We start from the raw sequence: 20,915 nt of genomic DNA, 5'->3' as shown, positions 1-20,915 counted from the left end.
CACAGAAGGGTTGCACAGGTTTTCCTGCCCTGGATAACAGCAAAAAAAAACCCAAAAAACAAAAAACAAAAAACAAAGTAGAAAGCACCTATCCTACCTGGGAAGGAAATCCAATTTACTAGCCCCAGAGCACCTTAAAACAGGCAGGGAGCTGCTGGAACTCTCTCCATGGTGAGTGGTGCTGGCAAGCATCATTTTTTGCATTCCCCTCCACCGGATAGCACAGGACAGAATAGCATTTAGATGCTCTAACCAGTTTGTTAAGGCTGCTCCAATAGGCCAGGGGCCACTTGTCTACACCAGCTCCAGCCAACGCTAAGGGCAGCGCCAGCAAGGCAAGCCCTGGGACTCACTAAGTCAGTGTCTACTTGGGCTCCAGCCATCCCGCCAAGGTGGGCCTTGGCCAGGAAATTCTGGGCACCATACAGACCACACTTGCTTTTGATTCAGCTGTTCACCAGCAGTGGCCCCGGAATGATGATCTCTGGGAACACAGTGATGCATGATCACTCCAGCTCCAGCTGTCCCCATGTGCAGCCCTGGTATGGTGTGCCTCCAGCCCATGCCTCATCCAGTTCCAGGCATCCCCCCAAAGTTGGTCAGGCATGGCTAGTCCCAATTAACACCCGTCACACACCCAACCATACCACAGCCGTTCTGCCAAGATGCCCTAGGTGCATCGACAAAAGACTCTCCCTGCATGCATCCATTACACCTTCAGCTGGCATTCCAAGGTAGCCTAGACTCAGCGTGCTTCAGGAATTCCCTGCTCCATGACCTTACCAGCTCCAGCCTGCCTGCCAAAGCCATCTGACACATGCAGTCTACACAGGCGTCTCTCCAACACAGGGCCAATCTTTCAAGACTAGGAGAGGTAGCTCTTTCATTTAATATATAGAAACTATCATAGAAAGTAAAAAAAAATGAAGAGACAAAGAAATATGTTCCAATAAAACTCCAGAAACTCTGAAGAAATGGAGATAGGTAATTTACCTGATAAAGTGTTCAAAACAATGGTCATAAAAATGGTCAAAAAATTCAGGAGAAGATTTTAGGAGCACAGTGAAAACTTCAATAAAGAGTTAGAAAATACAAGAAAGACCCAATCAGAACTGAAGAATACAATAACTGAAGTGAAAAATACACTAGAGGGAATTAACACCAAACTGGATGATACAGAAGAACGGATTAGCAATCTGAAAGGCGAAATATTCAAAATCACTCTAGTAGACAGCAAAAAGAAAAAAGAATTTTAAAAATGAGGATAGCTTGAGGAACCTGTGGGAGAACATCAAACATACTAACATTTGCACTATAGGTGTCCCAGAAGGAGAAGAGAGAGAGAAAGGGAAAGAAAATTTATTTGAAAAATTAATTGCTGAGAAATTCCAGAACTTGGGGAAGGAAAAAGACATTCAGGTCCAGGAAACACAGAGTCTCAAATAAGAATCCATGTAGATACTCACTACAACATATTATAATTAAAATGGCAACAGCTAAAGAGAAAATCTTAAAGGCAACAAGAGAAAAAGTCACATACAAGAGAACCCCCACAGACTATAAGCTGATTTTTCAGGACAGAAAGATGTGGCAGGTTTTAGTAAAAGTGATGAAAGGACAAAATTTACAAACAAGAATACTCTACCCAGCAAGGTTATCATTCAGAATTGGAGGAGAGATAAAGAGCTTCTCAGATAAGCAAAAACTAAAGGAGATCATCACCACTAAAACAGCCTTACAATTTATGTTACAAAGTCTTCTTTGAGGAAGGTCATAACTAGAAATAAGAAAATATGTGAGAGAAAAAAAATTTCAATGGTAAAGGTAAATATTTAGTAAAGACCATGGATCAGGAACTTAAAAAGATATTATGAACATCAAAAGATAAAAGTAGTAAAATTAATTGTAACTAAAATAAGTAGTTCAGGGATACACAAAATAAAAAGATATAAAACTTCAAAAACTTAAAACATGGCAGGAATAAAAATGAAGTGCTTTTAGAATATATTCAAACTTAAGCAATTATCACCTGAAAATAGACTGCTATATAGACAAGTTGATATATATGTACCTCATGGTAATCACAAACCAGAAACATACGATCCATCCAAAGAAAAATAGGTAGAAAGAAACCAAAGCATAGTGATAAAAAAATGCATCAAACCACCAGGGATGTGACCAAGCAGAGAAAAAAGAAACAGAGAACTGCAAAGATAACCAGAAATAAATTAACAAATGGAAATCAGTACATACCTAGCAATAATTACTTTAAATGTAAATGGACTAAATGCTCCAATCCAAAGACATAGGGTGGCTGAATGGATAAAAAAAGAACTATCTATAAGCTGCCTCTAAGAACTCACTTCGAATGTAAAGACACAGATAGAGGGAAAGTAAGGGATAGAAAAAGATATTCCATGCAAATGGAAATGAAAAGAAAGCCGGAGTAGTAATACTCATATCAGAAAAAATACACTTTAAAACAATGACTGTAACAAAGGACATGGAAGGATATTACATAGTAATTAGGGGTCAATCCAAGAAGAAATAAAACATGTGTAAATATTTACACACCCACATAGGAGTACCTAAATATTTAATACAAATATTAACAACCAAAGAGTGACAAATTGACAGGAATACAATAATAGTAGGAAACTTTAATACCCCACTTAGATCAATGGATAGGTAATTCAGACAGAAAATCAGTAAGGAAACATTGACCTTAAATGAAACACTAGACCAGATGGGCTTAATAGATATATACGGAATATTCCATCCATAAATAGCAGAATACACATACTTTTCAAGTGCACATGGAACATTCTCTGAGATAGATTACGATATTAGGCCACAGACAAAACCTCAACAATTTAAGCAGATCGAAATTATATCAAGCATCATTTCTAACCGTCACAGTGTGAAACTAGAAATCACTATAAATAGAAAACTGGAAGAAATACGAACACATGGAGAATAAACAACTTGCCACTATCCAACAACTGAGTCAATGAAGAAATCAATAAGGAAATGAAAAAATACCTGGAGACAAATGAAAATGAAAATACGACATGCCAAAATTTGTGGGCTCCTAAAAAGCAGTACTAAGAGGGAAGTTTATAGCAATACAGGCGTACCTCAAGAAATAAGAAAAATATCAAATGAACAATCTCACAATACCATAAAGGAATGAGAAAAAGAAGAACAAACAAAGCCCAAATCAGAAGGAAGAAAATAATAAAAATAAGAACAGAAATAAATGAAATAGAGACATAAAGAATAATAGAAAAAATCAATGAAATGATGACAAATTTCTTTGAAAAGATAAACAAAATTGATAAACCATTAGCTAGACTCACCGAGAAGAAAAGAGAGAATGACAAACAAATAAAATCAGAAATGAAAGAGGATAAATTACAACTAACATCACAGAAATACAAACAATTACAAGAATACTACAAAAAGCTATACGTCACCAAAGAGGATAATCTAGAAGAAATGGATAAAATCTTAGAATCATGCAACCTTCTGAAACTGAATCAAGAAGAAATAGAGAATCTGAATAGACCAATCACTAGTAAGGAGATCAAAACACTAGTCAAAAATCTCCTAAAAAACTAAAGCCCAGGACCAGATGGCTTCCCTCATAAATGCTACCAAATAGTCAAAGAAGACTTAATACCTAGCCTTCTCAAACTCTTCCAAAAAATTGAAGAAGAAGAGACGTGTCCTAAGTCGTTCTACAAGGCCAATGTTACCCTGATACCAAAACAAGAGGACAACATAAAAAAAGAAAATTAAATACCAATATCACTGATGAACATAGATGGAAAGATCCTAAATAAAATGCTAGCAAATAGAATACAACACCACATTAAAAAGATCATACACCATAATCAAGTGGTATTTATTTCAGGATGTGGGGATGGTTTGACATATGGAAATCAATCAATGTGATACACCACATTAACAAAATGAAGATAAAAATCACATGATCATCTCATGAGATGCAGAGAAAACATTTGACAAGATACAGCATCCATTTATGACAAAAACTCTGGAGAAAACAGGCCCAGAAGGAAAGAACCTCAACATAATAAAGGCCATATATGACAAACCCACGGTTAACATCACACTCAATGGTGAAAAATCTAAAGCTATCCCTTTAAGAACAGGAACCAGGCAAGGATGCCTACTTTCACTACTCTTACTTAACATAGTACTGGAAATTCAAGCCAAAGCAATCAGGTAAGATAAATAAATTAAACTGTTCCAAATTGGAAAGGAAGAAGTAAAACTATCACTATTTGCAGATGACATGATTTTATATACAGAAAACTCTAAAGAAGCCACCAAAAAATTAATAGAAATATTAAACTAATACAGTAAAGTTGTAAGGTACAAAATCAACATAAAAAATCAGTTGCATTTCTGAACACTAACAACAAAATAGCAGAAAAAGAAATTAAGAATACAATCCTATTTACAATTGAAACAAAAAGAACAAAGTACCTAGGAATAAATTTAACCAAAGTGGTGAAAGACCTGTACACTGAAAACTGTAAAAAAATGTGGAAAGAAATCAAAGACAAAGAAATGAAAAGATAATGCATGCTTATGGATTAGGAGAATTAACATAGTTAAAATGTCCATACTTCCTAAAGCAATCTATAGATTCAATGCAAACCCTATCAAAGTCCTAACAAAATTTTCCCAGAAATAGAACAAAGAATCCTAAAATTTATATGAAACAAAAAATGACCCAGATTAGCTAAAGCAATCTTGAGAAAAAAGAACAAAGCTGGAAGTATCACATTCCCTGATTTCAAAATATACTACAAAGCTATAGTAATCAAAACAGCATGGTATTGGCACAAAAACAGACATACAGATCAATGGAATGGAATTGAGAACCAAGAAAATAAACCACACATCTATGGACAGCTAATCTTTGACAAGGGAGCAAAGAACATGAAATGGAGAAAGGAATGTCTCTTCAATAAATGGTTTTGGGAAAACTGGACAGCCACATGCAAAAGCATGAAAGCAGGCCATTGTCTTACACCATACACAAAAATTAACTCAAAATGGATTAAAAACTTGAATGTAACATCTGAAACTATAAAACCCCTAGAAGAAAACATAGGCAGTATGCTCTTTGACGTTAGTCTTCGTGGTATCTTTTCAAATACCATGTCTCTTTAGGCAAGGGCAACAAAAGAAAAAATAAACAAATGGGACTATATCAGACTAAAAACCTTCTGCACTGCAAAGGAAACCATCAACAAAACGAAAGGACAACGCAACAGGGATAAAATATTTGCAAATCATATGTCCAATAAACGGTTAATTTCCAAAATATAAAGAGAAGTTATACAACTCAACAACAAAAAATTAACAACCCAATCAAAAAATGGATAAAGGATAAGAATAGGCATTTTTTCAAAGAAGATATACAGATGGACAAAAGGCACCTGAAAAGAAATTCAACATCATTAATAACTAGGGAAATGCAAATTAAAGCTACAATGAGCTTTCACCTCACACCTGTCAAAATGGCTATAATTAACAAGACAAGACAAGAAATAAGGTGTAAGTGAGGATGTGGAAAAAAGGGAACCCTCCTCCATTGTTGGTGGGAATGTAAATTAGTGCAGGAGCGATAGAAAACAGTATGAAGGTTCCTCAAAAAATTAAAAATAGAACTACATACGATCCAGAAATTCCAGTTCTGGGTATTTATCCCAAAGAAATGAAAACATTAACTTGAGAAGATATATGCACCTCTAAGTTCATTCCAGCCTTATTTACAATAGGCAAAATATGGATGCAACCATAGTGACCATTAATAGATGAGTGGAAAAGATGTGATATATATAAACAATGAATATTATTCAGCCATAAAAAAGAATACATTCTTGCCATTTGCAACAACATGGATGGAAAAGTGTATCATTGTAAACGAAATGTCAGGCAAATAAAGACGATTACTATATGATTTCACTAATTTTTGGTATTTAAACAACAAAACAAATGAATGATAACAACAACAAAAAACGGAAACAGATTCACAGATACAGAAGACAAGTTGGCTGTTGCCAGAAGGGATTAATGTTTGGGGGCAAGCGAAATAGGTTGAGTGAAATAAGAGGTACAAACATCTAGTTATAAAATAAATCACGGGGATGTAGTGAGCAATACAGGGAATATAGTCAATAATACTGTATTAACTTTGTATGATAACAGATGGTAACTAGACTCATCGTTGTGATCATTCAATAAAATACATAAATATCAAATCACTACAATGTAAACCTGAACTAACACGATATTGTATGTCAATTATACTTCAATTAAAAAACAAAAAAAAGAAGCTCCAGTACTGGTAGGTGTGTACAAGAACAACTATTAAATAAACTCAAAAAGAAAGAGAAAATCAGAACAGGACTACAAAAATAAAACACTGAATTAGCAATCAAAAAACTACCTACAAAGAAGAGCTCAAGCCAAGATGGCTTCACTGATGATTTTGACCAAGAATTAATAAAAATTCTGCAAAAAGATCCTCCAAAAAAACACAAAAGGAAGAAACACTTGTCAAGATATTAAATAAGGCTCTGATAGTAAGACAAAGACATCACAAGAAAAGAAAACTACAGACCAATATCTCCAATGAATGTAGACACAAAAGTCCTCACAATATGTGAGCAAATCAAAATCAGGAATATATAAAAGGTATTATGAACCAAGAAAAACTTGAACTTATCCCAGGAATGCAAAGTTGCTCTAACAACTGGAAAATCATTAATACAATACACCATTATCAATAAAATAATGATCAAAAACTGCATCATCATTTCAATTAATGCAGAAAAATCTTTCTACAAAATCCAGTACCTGTCGTGATAAAAATACTCAGCAAACTAAGGGTATTGGGAAACATCATTAAATGGATAAAAGGTATCTACAAAAAATCCACAGCTGACATCATATTTAATAGTGAAACTAAGTGTTTTTGTTCCTAAGATAAGGAACAAGATGAGGAGGTCCACTCTCATCACTTCTAATCAACATTTTATTGGAGTTTCAAGCCAAGACATTTGGCAAGAACATAAAATTAAAAAATACACGTTGCAAAGGAAGACATCAAATACCTCTACTAGCAGATGAAATGATTATATAGAGAGAAAATATTTGGGAATTCACTAGAAAATATACAATATGAAATTGCAATAAGCAGTCCAAAATGAAATTAAGAAAACAATCCCACCAAGAAAATTAAGAAAACAATGTAAGGGTACATTCTGAGAAATATGTCATTGGGCAATTTTGTCATTTTGCAAACACCATAGAGTGTACTTACACAAACCTAGATGGAATAGGCTACTACACACATTAATATATGATATTAATTTTATGGGGTCACCATCATATATGCAGTCCATCGTTGACTGAAACATCAACATGCAGTGCATGGCTGTGCATAGCACAAAAAGAACAAAATACTTAGGAACAAATTTAATGAGAAAATTGCAAAATTTAGGCTGTGGAAACTACAAAACATTGTGGAACTATATTTAAAAAGTTCTACATAAAAGGAAAAACATCATATTCTAGGATTAAAACACTTAATATTGTTGTAACGGCAATTCTCCACAAATTGATATACAGATTCAACACAATCTCTATCATAATCAAAGCTGACTTCTTTTCATGAATTGATAAAATATTCCTAAAATTCACATAGATATTCAAGGGAGCTAAAAATAGTCCAACAGTCTTGAAAAAAAAGAACCAATTTGGAGGAACTATACTAACTGATTTCAAAGATAAGTACAAACTACAGTAATCAAGAGAGTGTGATAGAGGCATAAAGATAAGCATATAAATCAATAAAATAGCTACTAGAATCCAGGAATATACTAACACATTGATGGCCAATTGATTTTTGACAAGGTAATGAGCACTCTTAAATAAATGCTTCTGGAGAAACTGATTATCCTTATGTAATAGAATGAAGTTGGAACGCCTAGCTCAAACCATATGCAAAAATTATTCAAAAGGGATCAAAAACCTAAATGTAACAACAGAACTATAAGACTCTTAAGGAAAAACATAGGTAAAACTTTGTGATATTGGATTTGGCAATGGTTTCTCAGATACGACACCAAGAGCACAGCAACCAAATTTAAAAAAAGAGAAACTGGACTTCATCAAAATTTAAAACTTTTGTTCTGTAAAGGACACCATCAAGAAAGTGAAAAGACAACCCACATAACTGAAGAATATATTTAGAAATCATATATCTGATAAGAGACTTATATCAAAAACATATTTTTAAAAACTCTTACAATTGAATAATAAGACAAATACTTCGATTAAAAAATTAACAAAGCTTCTGAATAGATATTTTTCCAAAGAAGACATACAGGTGTTGAACAAGCATGTGCAAAGGTTTGAACATTATTAAGATCAGGGAAAGATAACTCAAACCACAATGAAATATGACTTCACTCCCACTAGCATACCTATAATTACAGAGACAAACAATAACAAGTGTTGGCAATGATACAGAGATTTTGAAACCATAATATGTTGCTAGTGGGAATGGAAAATGGTGCAGTCACTTTGGAAAACAGCATGCCATATCCTAAAACGTGAAACATAGAGTTACTATATGACCCAGCAATTCTACTTCTAGGTATATAGGTGAGAGAAATAAAAACATGTTCACTCAAACCTTTTACAAGATTATTAATAAACAACATTATTCACGATAGCCAAAAAACGTTGATAACTGATGAATGAATAAACAAAATATGGGATATCCATACTATGGAATATTATTTGCCAATGAAGGTATGAAGCCCTGACATGTTGCAACATGGATGAAACTTTAAAACATTATGCTAAGTGAAAGGAGCCAGTCACAAAAGATCACATATCTCATCATTCTATTTACAGAAAATACTCATAATAAGCTAATCCAAAGACAGAAACTAGATTAATGGTTAGATAGGGCCTGGGGGAAGCAGAGATCAGGGAGCTCTGTCTAGAATGTAAACGTTTCTTTATAGGTGATGAAAATGCTCTTAAATTGATTGTTGTGGCGATTGCACAATTCTGTGAATATGCTATGAACTATTGAACTGTATATTTTAAAGTTCAAGAAGATTGCAGATGCAGTTGCTTCTCCTTTGCCACTGTTTGTTACAGTTTTCCAAATAGAAGTAACATACTCATATAAGGGCATCACCTCTTCGGGGATGATAGCACTTTTAATCTTAAAACAGACATTGAACACATGTATGCAAACCAGGTCATCTACATTTTGCTTTTTTCACTTGCTATCCAAATGCTTTGACTGTTCATATAATCTATTTATTCTGAGGTGTAGGAGTTATATTGTAACATCCTGATTGATTTCTCCTTGAATATAAGCCTGAGCAATGGTAGAAGGGATCAGCAATTTGAAAAGAAGCACTGTGTCCCACGAGGATGTCTATGAAATGGATTTCAGTTCTGCTGCTGCTACAGCTGAGCTGTAACTTTAGCCCTGGGAGTGGTGGAAAGGTGCTGGTGTGGCCCACAGCATATAGCCATTGGATGAATATGAAGATAATCCTGGAAGAATTTGTCCAGAGAGGTCACGAAGCGAGTGTTCTGACATCTTCAGCTTCCATTCTTGTTGATCCCAACAAACCATCTGCTATTAAATTTGAGATTTTCCCTACATCATTAACAAGACACGATTTTCAGTTTCTTTTCGGAAAACTTATCAACATATGTACATATGATCTGCCAAGAGTTACATTATGGACATATTTTTCACTAATGCAAGAAATCTTTTAGGAATATTCTGATTTTATTGAAAAGCTCTGTAAAGATAGGGTCTTGAACAAGAAACTTATAATAAAACTGCAAGAATCAAGATTTGATCTCATTCTTGCAGACCCCATTGGACCCTGTGGTGAGCTGCTGGCTGAGTTACTGAAAATACCTTTAGGGTACAGTGTCCGCTTCACTCTAGGCCATAAAATTGAAACATACAGTGGAGGACTTCCATTCCTTCCGTCCTACATACCTGTTGTTATGTCAGAATTAAGTGATCATATGACACTCCTGGAGAGAGTCAAAAATATGATATATGTGCTTTATTTTGACTTTTGGTTCCAAGCATTTAATGAGAAGAGGTGGGATCAGTTTTACACTGAAGTACATAAGGTAAGTCATGTTTTTAGCTGGTAGCTTTAAGTCCTAACTTTCCTAGTGCTTTGGAAGGTGAGTTTGCATCAAGTCAGAGGAATTTGTCTTTTTATAAGTAAAACGTTGAAATAAAAGTACAAAATGATCTCACTCTCACAAATATTTTTGAAATGGTTAAATTATAGGGTCAGTTAGAATCCTGTGGCCCATCACTAGAACAGGACACTCCAGGAAATCATAAACCAAAACTTAAAGCACTTATACATATATAAAATATGTATACTATATATATACACACACATATTTGTATTATGAAACCACAGACCCTTTTAAACATCTTTGGCTATGTCATTCCAACCTCCTTTCAGAAAATTAGTTGATATATTCACTTTAAAATACTCTCATTTTGTCTACTTTACTTCGTTTTTTTTCCCTTCAGGAAGACCCACTACGTATCTGAGTTAATGAGGAATGCTGAAATGTGGCTCATTCGAACCTATTGGGATTTTGAATTTCCTAGCCCACTCTTGCAACATTTTGAATATATTGGAGGATATCACTGCAAACCTGCCAGACCCCTGCCTAAGGTGACCTGTTTCTGTTTCTTTGATTTGTTTACTTTGCATTTTCAATAGAAATGATTCTGTGTTCTTCATTCAGAATGTTTGATTACAGTGAGAGAGTTATGGGAAGCTGGGTAAAGTGACCTGCCAATTAGAAACACATATATTTCAATACCATTACAAGAATTTGAATTTCATTGTCGTCACAGAATAAAGTATTATACCTAGAAGACCTTGGGAATAGGGTCAGTAAAATGAAAACCTTGTTATTTAGCACATAAGATAGTGTCAGTCACTCATTTAAAGAATATTCTTTTTTTTTTTTTTTAATTTTTTGTTTATTGCAGTAACATTTGTTTATAACATTGTAAAAATTTCAGGTGTACATCATTGTACTTCTATTTCTGCATAGATTACATCATGTTCACCACCAAAATACTAATTACAACCCATCACCACACACATGTACCGAATTATCCCTTTCACCCTCCTCCCTCCCCCCTTCCCCTCTGGTAACCACCAATCCAATCTCTGTCCCTATGTGTTTGTTTATTGTTGTTATTATCTACTACTTAATGAAGGAAATCATACGGTATTTGACCTTCTCCCTCTGACTTATTTCACTTTCCATTATACCCTCAATGTCCATCCATGTTGTCACAAATGGCTGGATTTGATCGTTTCTTATGGCTGAGTAGTATTCCATTGTATATATATACCACAGCTTCTTTATCCATCTGTCCCTTGATGGGCACTTAGCATAGTCCAGAGATAAGCGCTGGATATGCAGAGAAGCAATGTAGACCCAATATCCCCCCAAACGCACCTAACATTCTACTTGGAAAGATAGAATAGAGGTATGCAATTAAAACTGTGTGAACAGTATAATAATAAGGAAAAACCACAATGCTAAAGAACATCCAGTGGGGATCATCGAATAAGAATGATTAGGATTAGAAAGTATACTCTTTATCTTGGAAGGGTCCTGTCATTATTTTCCAAAGAGAAAAGAACAAATAATAAATTTAAAACAGAAAGGCCAAAGGAAAAAGGATGAGTATGCATTTTTGATGAGATATCCAGGAAAAATTTGGCTCTTTTACTTTCTTTTTTTTGGTAAGAGACTATATTGAGCAATAAGAAAATATTCCAGTACAGAAAGGAATAAATTGAATGTAAATTGGCAAGAATATGGGTCTACAAATCAGAATAATTCTGAAACAATTCCAGGCAAAAGACTCACCCGAAACCTGCTGCAAAATACTCTGCTGTACCTCTCCCAACGTGGGGCAGCTGCTCCCTGGGGGACTCAGTCAGGTGAGGATGAGGGTCCCTCACAGCCAGTTACACATAGTACATTCTACTAGACATCCTTTTTACGATATAGGTAAAAGGTATCATACATAAACAAACCAGAAATATGGTCACTCTAATAAGTAACATACATGTATATTTCTGGATTATAAATGGGGATCTTAGGGCTATCTCATGGAAACTCCAAACAGTAATACTAGACTCATGAATGACAGCAATTCTGCAGGCTTTAAAGAGTGATTTGTGGGGGTGCTTGGGAAATACTGACAAAGATTAAGGTGAGGAATCATTTATTATAGAGCTAAGAGAAAAAAGACGTAAAATCATTTAAATCATAGCAAGCTTTTTCTTAGTGCTCATAGTCAGAGAAATAAAATACTAATGACTAAACTAAAATAATTCCCCATAAATCCTGCCTGGAATAAACACAAGGGATTTAGTAAAACTATAATGATAAAGAAACAAAGGCAAGTTAAGATCCTGTTCTGCGACCTCCTTCCAAAAATCTATATTAGTAATTAATGAGTGTAAATGCAGAGTCTAGGTATAATATTGTCTAAGAGCATTTCCTCTACACTACTGTGTATTGACTCTGTTTCACTTCTTGTTTACACATACACACATGCACATACTTGCATAAATAAACAAAATAAAATAAATCTATCTTATATCAATTATATCATTCGAAAGGAACCATGGGATTAGATATGTTATAAACAGCCACTGAGGAAAACAGAATGGAGGTTCCTCAAAAAATTAAAAATAGAATTACCATAAGGTCCACCAATTCCACTTCTTGGTATTTATCCAAAACAATTGACATTAGGATCCCAATGAGATTTATGCACATGCATTTGCATAGCAGCACTATTCACAAGAGACAAAATGTGGGAGCAACCCAACTGTCAATTGACAGATGAATTAATAAACAAAATATGGTATTTACACACAATGGACTATTACTTAGCCTTAAAATGGAAGGAAATTGTATTTCATGCTACAACATGGCTGAACCTTAAGGACATTATGCCAAGTGAAATGGGCCACTCATGAAACAAATAATACTGTATGATTCACTTATGTAATTTGTCTAGACTGGTCAAATTCATAGAAACAGAACGTAGAATGACAGTTGCCAGGGAATTATTATATAGTGGGTATAGTTTCCATTTGCAAGATTAAAAGTCCTAGAGATTGATTGTACAACAACGAGAAGGTACACACTACTGAGTTGTACACTTAGGAATGATTAACATGGTAAATTTTATGTTGTGTACATTTTACCACAATTAAAAATAAATAGGCTCTAGTCTAGTAATTCCTGATAATAGATGATTTTCTCTCCTTAGTTGTTAGTAGCAATCCTTTCCATAGTGTTTGCTATGCTGTTGCTCTTTTGTGATGGAGTAAATTATTTCTTCACAGGAAATGGAAGAGTTTGCCCAGAGCTCTGGAGAAAATGGTATTGTGGTGTTTACTCTGGGGTCAATGGTCAGTAATATGACAGAAGAAAGAGCCAGGGTGATCACACCAGCCCTTGCCCAGATTCCACAAAAGGTTAGATAAAGTACTTACAGTGAACAACTATTTACTTCATCTTTTAAATTTTGAAAAGGGTCTGATTACAGAAATTTCCTGCATGAAAGGTAATCTACACTGTATTATGATAGATCCAATTTATCTCATATATCCCTTTAAAAACCAAAGTATGTATGGCAGGTGTCAACAAGGCAAAGGGTGTTTTTGATTGACAATAACTTTTGCTTTAACATTGAGGTCAGAAATAAATATATTTAAGAAGTGCAGCATGAAGTTTTGGTATTATAATGGTATAGTGGGCATGTAAAAATATCATTAAATTCTGCCCTATCATTTGCTCCTTTTCCTTGCAGGATTCCTAAGGGCACTGTACACGATAGAGATGTTCACAGAAAGGAGTTAAATTTTAGCAGTAATATTAAGCAAGAAATGATAACAGTCTGAAAGGCATCCTGAAGTTTAGGCTTGCCAGGGAATCCAGGCCACTTTTACTTCCCCTAAATTTGGGAATAGGTCTGTTCAATGTGCTTTTAGAGGTGCTACATGGACAAAGGATGGCCAGGGCTCACCAAGCTGCATCCAGGTACCTATCTAGCCACAATGAGTTAGAGAGAGAGAAAAACCAAACTGAAAAAAAGAGAAAAAATGGTCCTTGTGGACTACGCCCTGCTGAAGTCTGAAACAGGAAAACATTTAAGTGAAAGGGTGGAGATGGGTCAACCTTTAAGGTATTTAATAAAATGTGGCCCTGCAAAGACTCTGCTTCTAATCCATGCGAAAAACAACTCCTCCTGATTGAAGGAAAAGGGAATATAAAAAGCAGTCTACTAGAAGCAAGGCTAGCATGGGAAAGTTTCAGATGCCCCTTCTCCATAAAATATGGCAGGAAATTATTTCTAATATATGGAACATACCTGGAGTCTCTGGGTACTTTTGAACTACTTTTTAGTCTTCTAACTGATATAGTTTTCTGCTTATCTTCTATGCTAATTTGCTGAGAACTAAAGTTACTTTAAGAATCACATTGAAAATAGATGATAACACTGGTAAATTAGACTCTCGCTTACAAAGATTGCTTGAGAATTCCAAAATCTGTATCTAATCTTGATACTGGACTTGGAAATGGATTGGCTATAAGAAACCATATTAATCAATGCTGCCAATGTTTGGAGTGTATCTCTAAAGTGTTAACAGTCAGCTGAATAAAATTTAGCATCACCACAATATTCAATTTTTTTCCACAGCTTTACTGTTACTTATGAAGTACCAAGAGTATCAAATGTCTTTTCAACATTTAAAGAATTTTCAAACCAAGCAATAGTGGTAATACTCTGGATTCATGTAAAAAAATTACTATTTGAAATTTTTCTTGGAAGTAGTGATTAATAATTAGTAATTTAAAAGAAGCTAAACATACTTACCAAGCAGAAATTACTTATAATTAATAATAAATTGTTAATAATCAGAATTATTTTGTTCTCACAAATAGCTGATTGCATACATTTCCCTCTTTGTCAATCAAAAGATGTAAAACTCTAGTGAAATAACCTATGGAACAAGTGGATATAAGTAAGCCATTTCTCCCAACACTCAAAAACAAAAAAGCAGGCTAATATGAAATTTGGAAGCTGAGAGCTAGAATAATAAATAGTTAAATAAATTAGCAGATCATTAGTAACTTGCAATTTTTTTCACTCTAGAATTATAACGACTGCCTAAAAACATCTTATGCACTTGAATTGGTCATTGAAAATGCCATTTGTCTAGTCAAAGTGTGAAACATCATGACTGCATTCACACTTAACTGAATATAACATAAGTACATGGAAGATGAGTATTCCTATTACATCAGTGTTTTAGTAGTTCTCGTTACTTAGCCTCTCTGGTCCTCATTTCCTCATCTGTCATACTGAACGGGTTTAACTAGATGTCTCTTAGTTTGTTTAGACTTGAACATGTTATATCTTAAGTTTTACTCTGAGAATAAGGTATTTTCTTTACTCTAACAGATTATATGGAGATTTAATGGCAAGAAGCCAGATACCTCAGGGCCAAATACTCGGCTCTACAAGTGGATCCCCCAGAATGACCTTCTTGGTAAGACTCTGGAAAACAAACACTGAAATGAAATTATCTCCAACCAGATGATAATAGTTGACCAGGAAACAATTTTATTGAACATTTATTATTGGAAATCTCAAAAATAAAAATTAACTTTCCTATATTTCCCAGCCCTAAGGGGAAATGATAAGTGTAACTTTTCCTTTTTCTGATTCCTGCATCATCACCAACTTCCTGCTGCCTTGAAACACTACTTATCAGACTCAATGACTTCACTATTTCATTAAGAGAAATATTCTAACATATCCCCTCCCTCTTATTTTCCACACAATTTTTTTGTGTGTGTGTGAGGAAGATTAGCTCTGAGCTAACGTCCGACGCCAATCCTCCTCTTTTTGCTGAGAAAGATAGGCCCTGGGTTAACGTTCATGCCCATCTTCCTCTACTTTATATGTGATGCCACCACAGCATGGCTTGACAAGTGGTGTGATGGTCCGTGCCTGGGATCTGAACCTGCGAACCAGGGAGGCCTAAGCAGAGCCTGCAAACTTAACTGCTACCCCACCGGCCGGCCCCTCCACACATTATTTTTTTATACAGCATTTTCTCTTTTGGTATTGTCAACCTGGCAAACTTGTATTCATTTTTCAACTCTCAAGTCATACATCAATCTTCTATGTTGCCTTCACTTACCTCTAGAACACACTTAGGTGCTTCTTCCTTTCAGTTCTTAAAGACATTTTAATGTAGTTTCATGTGTACAATAACCTGTTATCTAGAAAACAATGCCTCTTTCAGTGTCTTATATTGCTCTAGTCTCACTTTGTTCTAAGATATACCTAATTTGCTGAAATTCACCCAATCCTAGGTCATCTGAAAGCTAAAGCCTTTATAACTCATGGTGGAGTCAATGGTGTCTATGAGGCAATCCACCATGAGATCCCTATAGTGGGCATTCCTTTGTTTGTAGATCAACCTGATAATATTGCTCACATGAAGCCCAAGGGAGCAGCTGTTAGATTGGACTTCAATACAGTGTCAAGTATTGATTTGCTCAATGCATTGAAGATAGTCATTAATGACCCATCATGAGTATCACAATTTTTTTAATAGATGCTATTTACAGATAGGTTCTTTTGCCAATGGTGAATATGAACTTCACTCCATTCTTAAGAAGCTAATTATGAAATTGTTAAAATGATTTAATCATTCTTAAATTCACTTTTATTTTCACCCAGACATTTATTTCAAAGCTGTAATTTAACCCCAAAGATTTAATGGATAACCTACTGGTGCAACAATTTTTCCTCAAATAATGTAAAGTTTCATAGGTAATTGCGGACACATTTTTAAAAGCATGATAGAACCAGAGAACAAAAGAATGATGAACTAGAAGAAATATAAATTCTTTCAATTAAGTCCCTACATCTCTGAAACTATAAATCTTTTTATATGAAAAATTAATTTTATTATTATCATTATTTTAGCAGATTTTATGATGAAATATAATTTATATACTTTAAAATTATAAATTCCAATACATGTAGTATGTTTACAGGGCTTTGAAACCAGCAAAATAATATAAATTTAGGACATTTTTATCACCACAAAAAAGAAACCTGACATGCCTTGGAAGTCACTTTCCATTCATCCCTGGCCAAATAACTATTAATCAACTTTCTGTCTTCATAGATTAGACCTTCTGGACATTTCATATACACAGAATCATACAATGTATGGTCTTTGGCAACTGACTTCTTTCACATAAGATAATGTTTTTGACTTTCGTCCCTATTGTAGCTTGCTATTGCTGAATATTATTCTATGATGAGGACATAGCACATTTTATTTACCCATTTATCAGTTCATGGATATTTTGGTTGTTCCATGTTTGGCTATTATGAATATTGCTATATATGTTTTTGTGTGAATATATATAAAGATGTCAATACAGTGTCTAAAGAGAATAAATAATTTAAAGACAAAGATTGTCAGAATGGATTTTAAAACTAACTATATATACAACCTATAAGCCATGCTTAAATAGAAGATACAAGAATTTGTAAGCACAAAAGTAGGAAAAACTCTATTACAACAGTAACCACAGAAAGATATATGTAGCCATTCTAATATCAGACACAGTAGACCAGAAACACTACTGAAATAAAAGACAAATACTTCATAATAATAAATGTTTTTTGCAACAATACAGACTATTAATGTGCATCTACTAATGAATCCTCCAAATAAACAAAGTAAAAGTAGAAAAAAAGGAAACACAAATCTATAATCATAATATGATGTTTTTAAAGACTGTTTTCTATAACATAGAAAAAGATGACAAAATACATAAGTACATAAAAGGTTTGAAGAACACAATTTTAAAATTTAACCTTTTTGATATATGTATTCTATATGTATAACAATGGTGAAAACACATTTTTCAAAAGCATATAGAATAATTAATGAAATTGACCATGCATGCTGGGGCAAAACTAAAACTTAACATTTGAAAATTTTCAAATTATAAAGAGCATATTATCTGGCCAGACAAGAATTAAGTTATAAATCATCAAAAAGATGAACTAATAAAATCTCTAAATACAATACATTTCTAAATAATTCAGAGTCAACAAAGAAATCATAATCGTACAGGCGCTGTCTTCTCAACAATTCTCTTCTGGGTATTACACAACAGAAATGTAAACAATAAGACATTTACAAGAATATTTACATCAGCATTAGTATAAATGGCCAAAATGTTATTAATAATCCATATGTCCATCTATTATTATGAAGCTATAATCTGTGGTCCTCTCTTACATTGGATACTATACAGCAATGTAATTCCCAAACAACTGCTACAGAAAGGAGAAATACTAATGAGTATTACTATACGATTCCAATATATGAACCAGAAAAACAATCTATGTTGTTAAAAGTAATGATAGTAGTTAATTTCTAGAAGGGATTAGTGACTAAAAGGTCCAGGAAAATGGGGAGCTCCTAGTAGCTTGTGAGATCCTATATCAATATGTAGGTAGTAGGTACGTTGGTATATTCACTTCATGACAATTTTCTAGCTGATTATGAAATTTTGAGCTGTTCCCTTAGGACATGTGCATCTTTCTAACGTATTTATACTTAAATAAAAGATATATATTAGGGCTGGCCTGGTGGTGCAAGCAGTTAATTGCGCGCACTCTGCTGCAGTGGCCCGGGGTTAGCCGGTCCAGATTCCAGGTGTGCACCGATGCACTGCTTGTCGAGCTATGCTGTGGCGGCGTCCCATATAAAGTAGAGGAAGCTGGGCACAGATGTTAGCTCAGGGCCAATCTTCCTCAGCAAAAAAAAAAAAAAGAGAGAGAGAGAGAGAAGGATTGGCATCAGATGTTAGCTCAGGGCTGATCTTCCTCACAAAAAAAAAAAGAAATATTTTACAAAATGTATTGTATTTATAAATCTAGAAATCAAATACAAAAAACAAATTAAAACTGTAGAAGCAATGTTGAGGGGTGGTATTAGTATGGCCAGGAAAAGCCTCTCTGCGAAGTGACTCTGAAGCCAAAGCCTCCATCGGGGGTTAGAAGCAGCCTTGGGGTGTCACAGGGAATGGCACTCCAGGACACGGACAGAGGGGCGGGAAGTGCAAAGGTGCTGAAGTGGGGACACATTTGGCAGCTTCAACAAACAGCTACGTGGCCAATGTGGCTACAACAGAGTGTGCCGGGGACAAAATGCTTGGAAAGGAGGTTGCCAGGAGTCTCTGCATGTAGGTCCTGAGGCCAAAGTGATGATTTGGAATTTATTCTACGTGGGATGAGAAGACAGATGGAAATTTTAAGCAGGGATGGAAATTTTAAGCGGGAAGGGTTATAAGCTACCTGTGTCTGAAAAAAATTATTCTGGCTACTGGATGGAAAATAGACAGTAGAGTTAAGAAGAGGAGAGTACAAGCACAGGGACTGGTTAGGAGGCATTTTACCCAGGTTGACACAATTCCTCTTCAAAAACTTCAAGAGCATCATCCTAAAATTGCATCCATCATCTGACTTATAGCCTTTGAATGGTTCTTATCATTTCCCCCGAAGAAAAGATTTAACTTTCTCACCTTATCTTCTTCTTCACTTTGTAAAATATTTGTCATCAGAAAATTCCAATTTAAAAACCAAACTATCTATGAAGAAGTAAACAAAAATATACTTCTTCTGCAATTCTAGGACATATAATTCAAAACATATTATGACACTTCAAAAACTTTTCATGGAAATTATATACTTAGGCAAATTAACTTCCTTTCATTGTTGCTATCTTTGTGTTTCTCCTTTAGATATAAACAGAATGCTATGAAATTATCAAGAATTCATCATGATCAACCAGTGAAGCCTCTAGATCGAGCTGTTTTCTGGAGTGAGTTTGTCACGTGCCACAAAGGAGCCAAACACCTGCGGCCAGCCTCCCATGATCTTACCTGGTTCCAGTACCACTCTTTGGATGTGCCTGGATTCCTGCCGGCCTGTGTGGGAACTGCTATATTTGTCAGCACAAAATGCTGTCTGTTTTGTTACCAGAAGTTTTCTAAAACAGGAAGAAAGGAAAAAGGGAGTAGTTGTATCTGAGGACTGAAGCTGGTATGCTTCATAATTGGGACTCCTCCGGTTAATTTCAGTAAAAATAAGTTGTGTTGTAAAGATCTCTCTCTTTTGTGACGAAACAAACTTTCATACTTAGCATCTCAGATCAAAATGTGTTTTCAATTGATTTTTTTGCCTACTTAAGAGTTAGAAATATATCATGCCAAAAAGAAAAAGAGGTGAAAAAATAAAAACAAAACTATATGGGTATATTGAAATTTATTACTCGAAAACAAAAGTTATACCAAAAAAAAAAATATTGAACTTAACTGTGTTTCAACATTGCACATGGACACAATAACATTAAGTTATCTATTCACAATATCAATATTTGTGTGCAAATACTCAGAATAATTTAACTTCATATTGGTGCAGATTTTGTGGTTTTCTCTTTCCTGAAGAAACTATTCAATAGTTAGAATTGTGTAAAATGATTCACCCTTTCATTTTCTTTTGGGACACCACTAACGCTACTTGGCTTTTACTGTGCATCCAGCCTTGGCACCACTCCTTACCTAAAGACAAGGCAAGATCTTTGCCATCAGCCAAATTAACTCATTTCTCAGTGGAATGTACATGGATTTAGAAATATAACAAC

The 20,915-nt window shown here is 34.6% G+C and overlaps 1 pseudogene; it reads left to right on the top strand.

Annotated features, from left to right (window-relative positions):
- The first annotated feature begins 9,498 nt into the window (after positions 1-9,498).
- On the top strand, positions 9,499-20,302 carry LOC131409247 (UDP-glucuronosyltransferase 2B31-like; annotated as a pseudogene).
- The last annotated feature ends 613 nt before the right edge of the window (positions 20,303-20,915 follow it).

Source organism: Diceros bicornis, chromosome 8 (assembly GCF_020826845.1).
Source record: "Diceros bicornis minor isolate mBicDic1 chromosome 8, mDicBic1.mat.cur, whole genome shotgun sequence".
Taxonomy (NCBI): domain Eukaryota; kingdom Metazoa; phylum Chordata; class Mammalia; order Perissodactyla; family Rhinocerotidae; genus Diceros; species Diceros bicornis.
The sequence above is the reverse complement of the archived record's forward strand: the minus strand, read 5'-3'. Positions and strand labels throughout refer to the sequence as shown.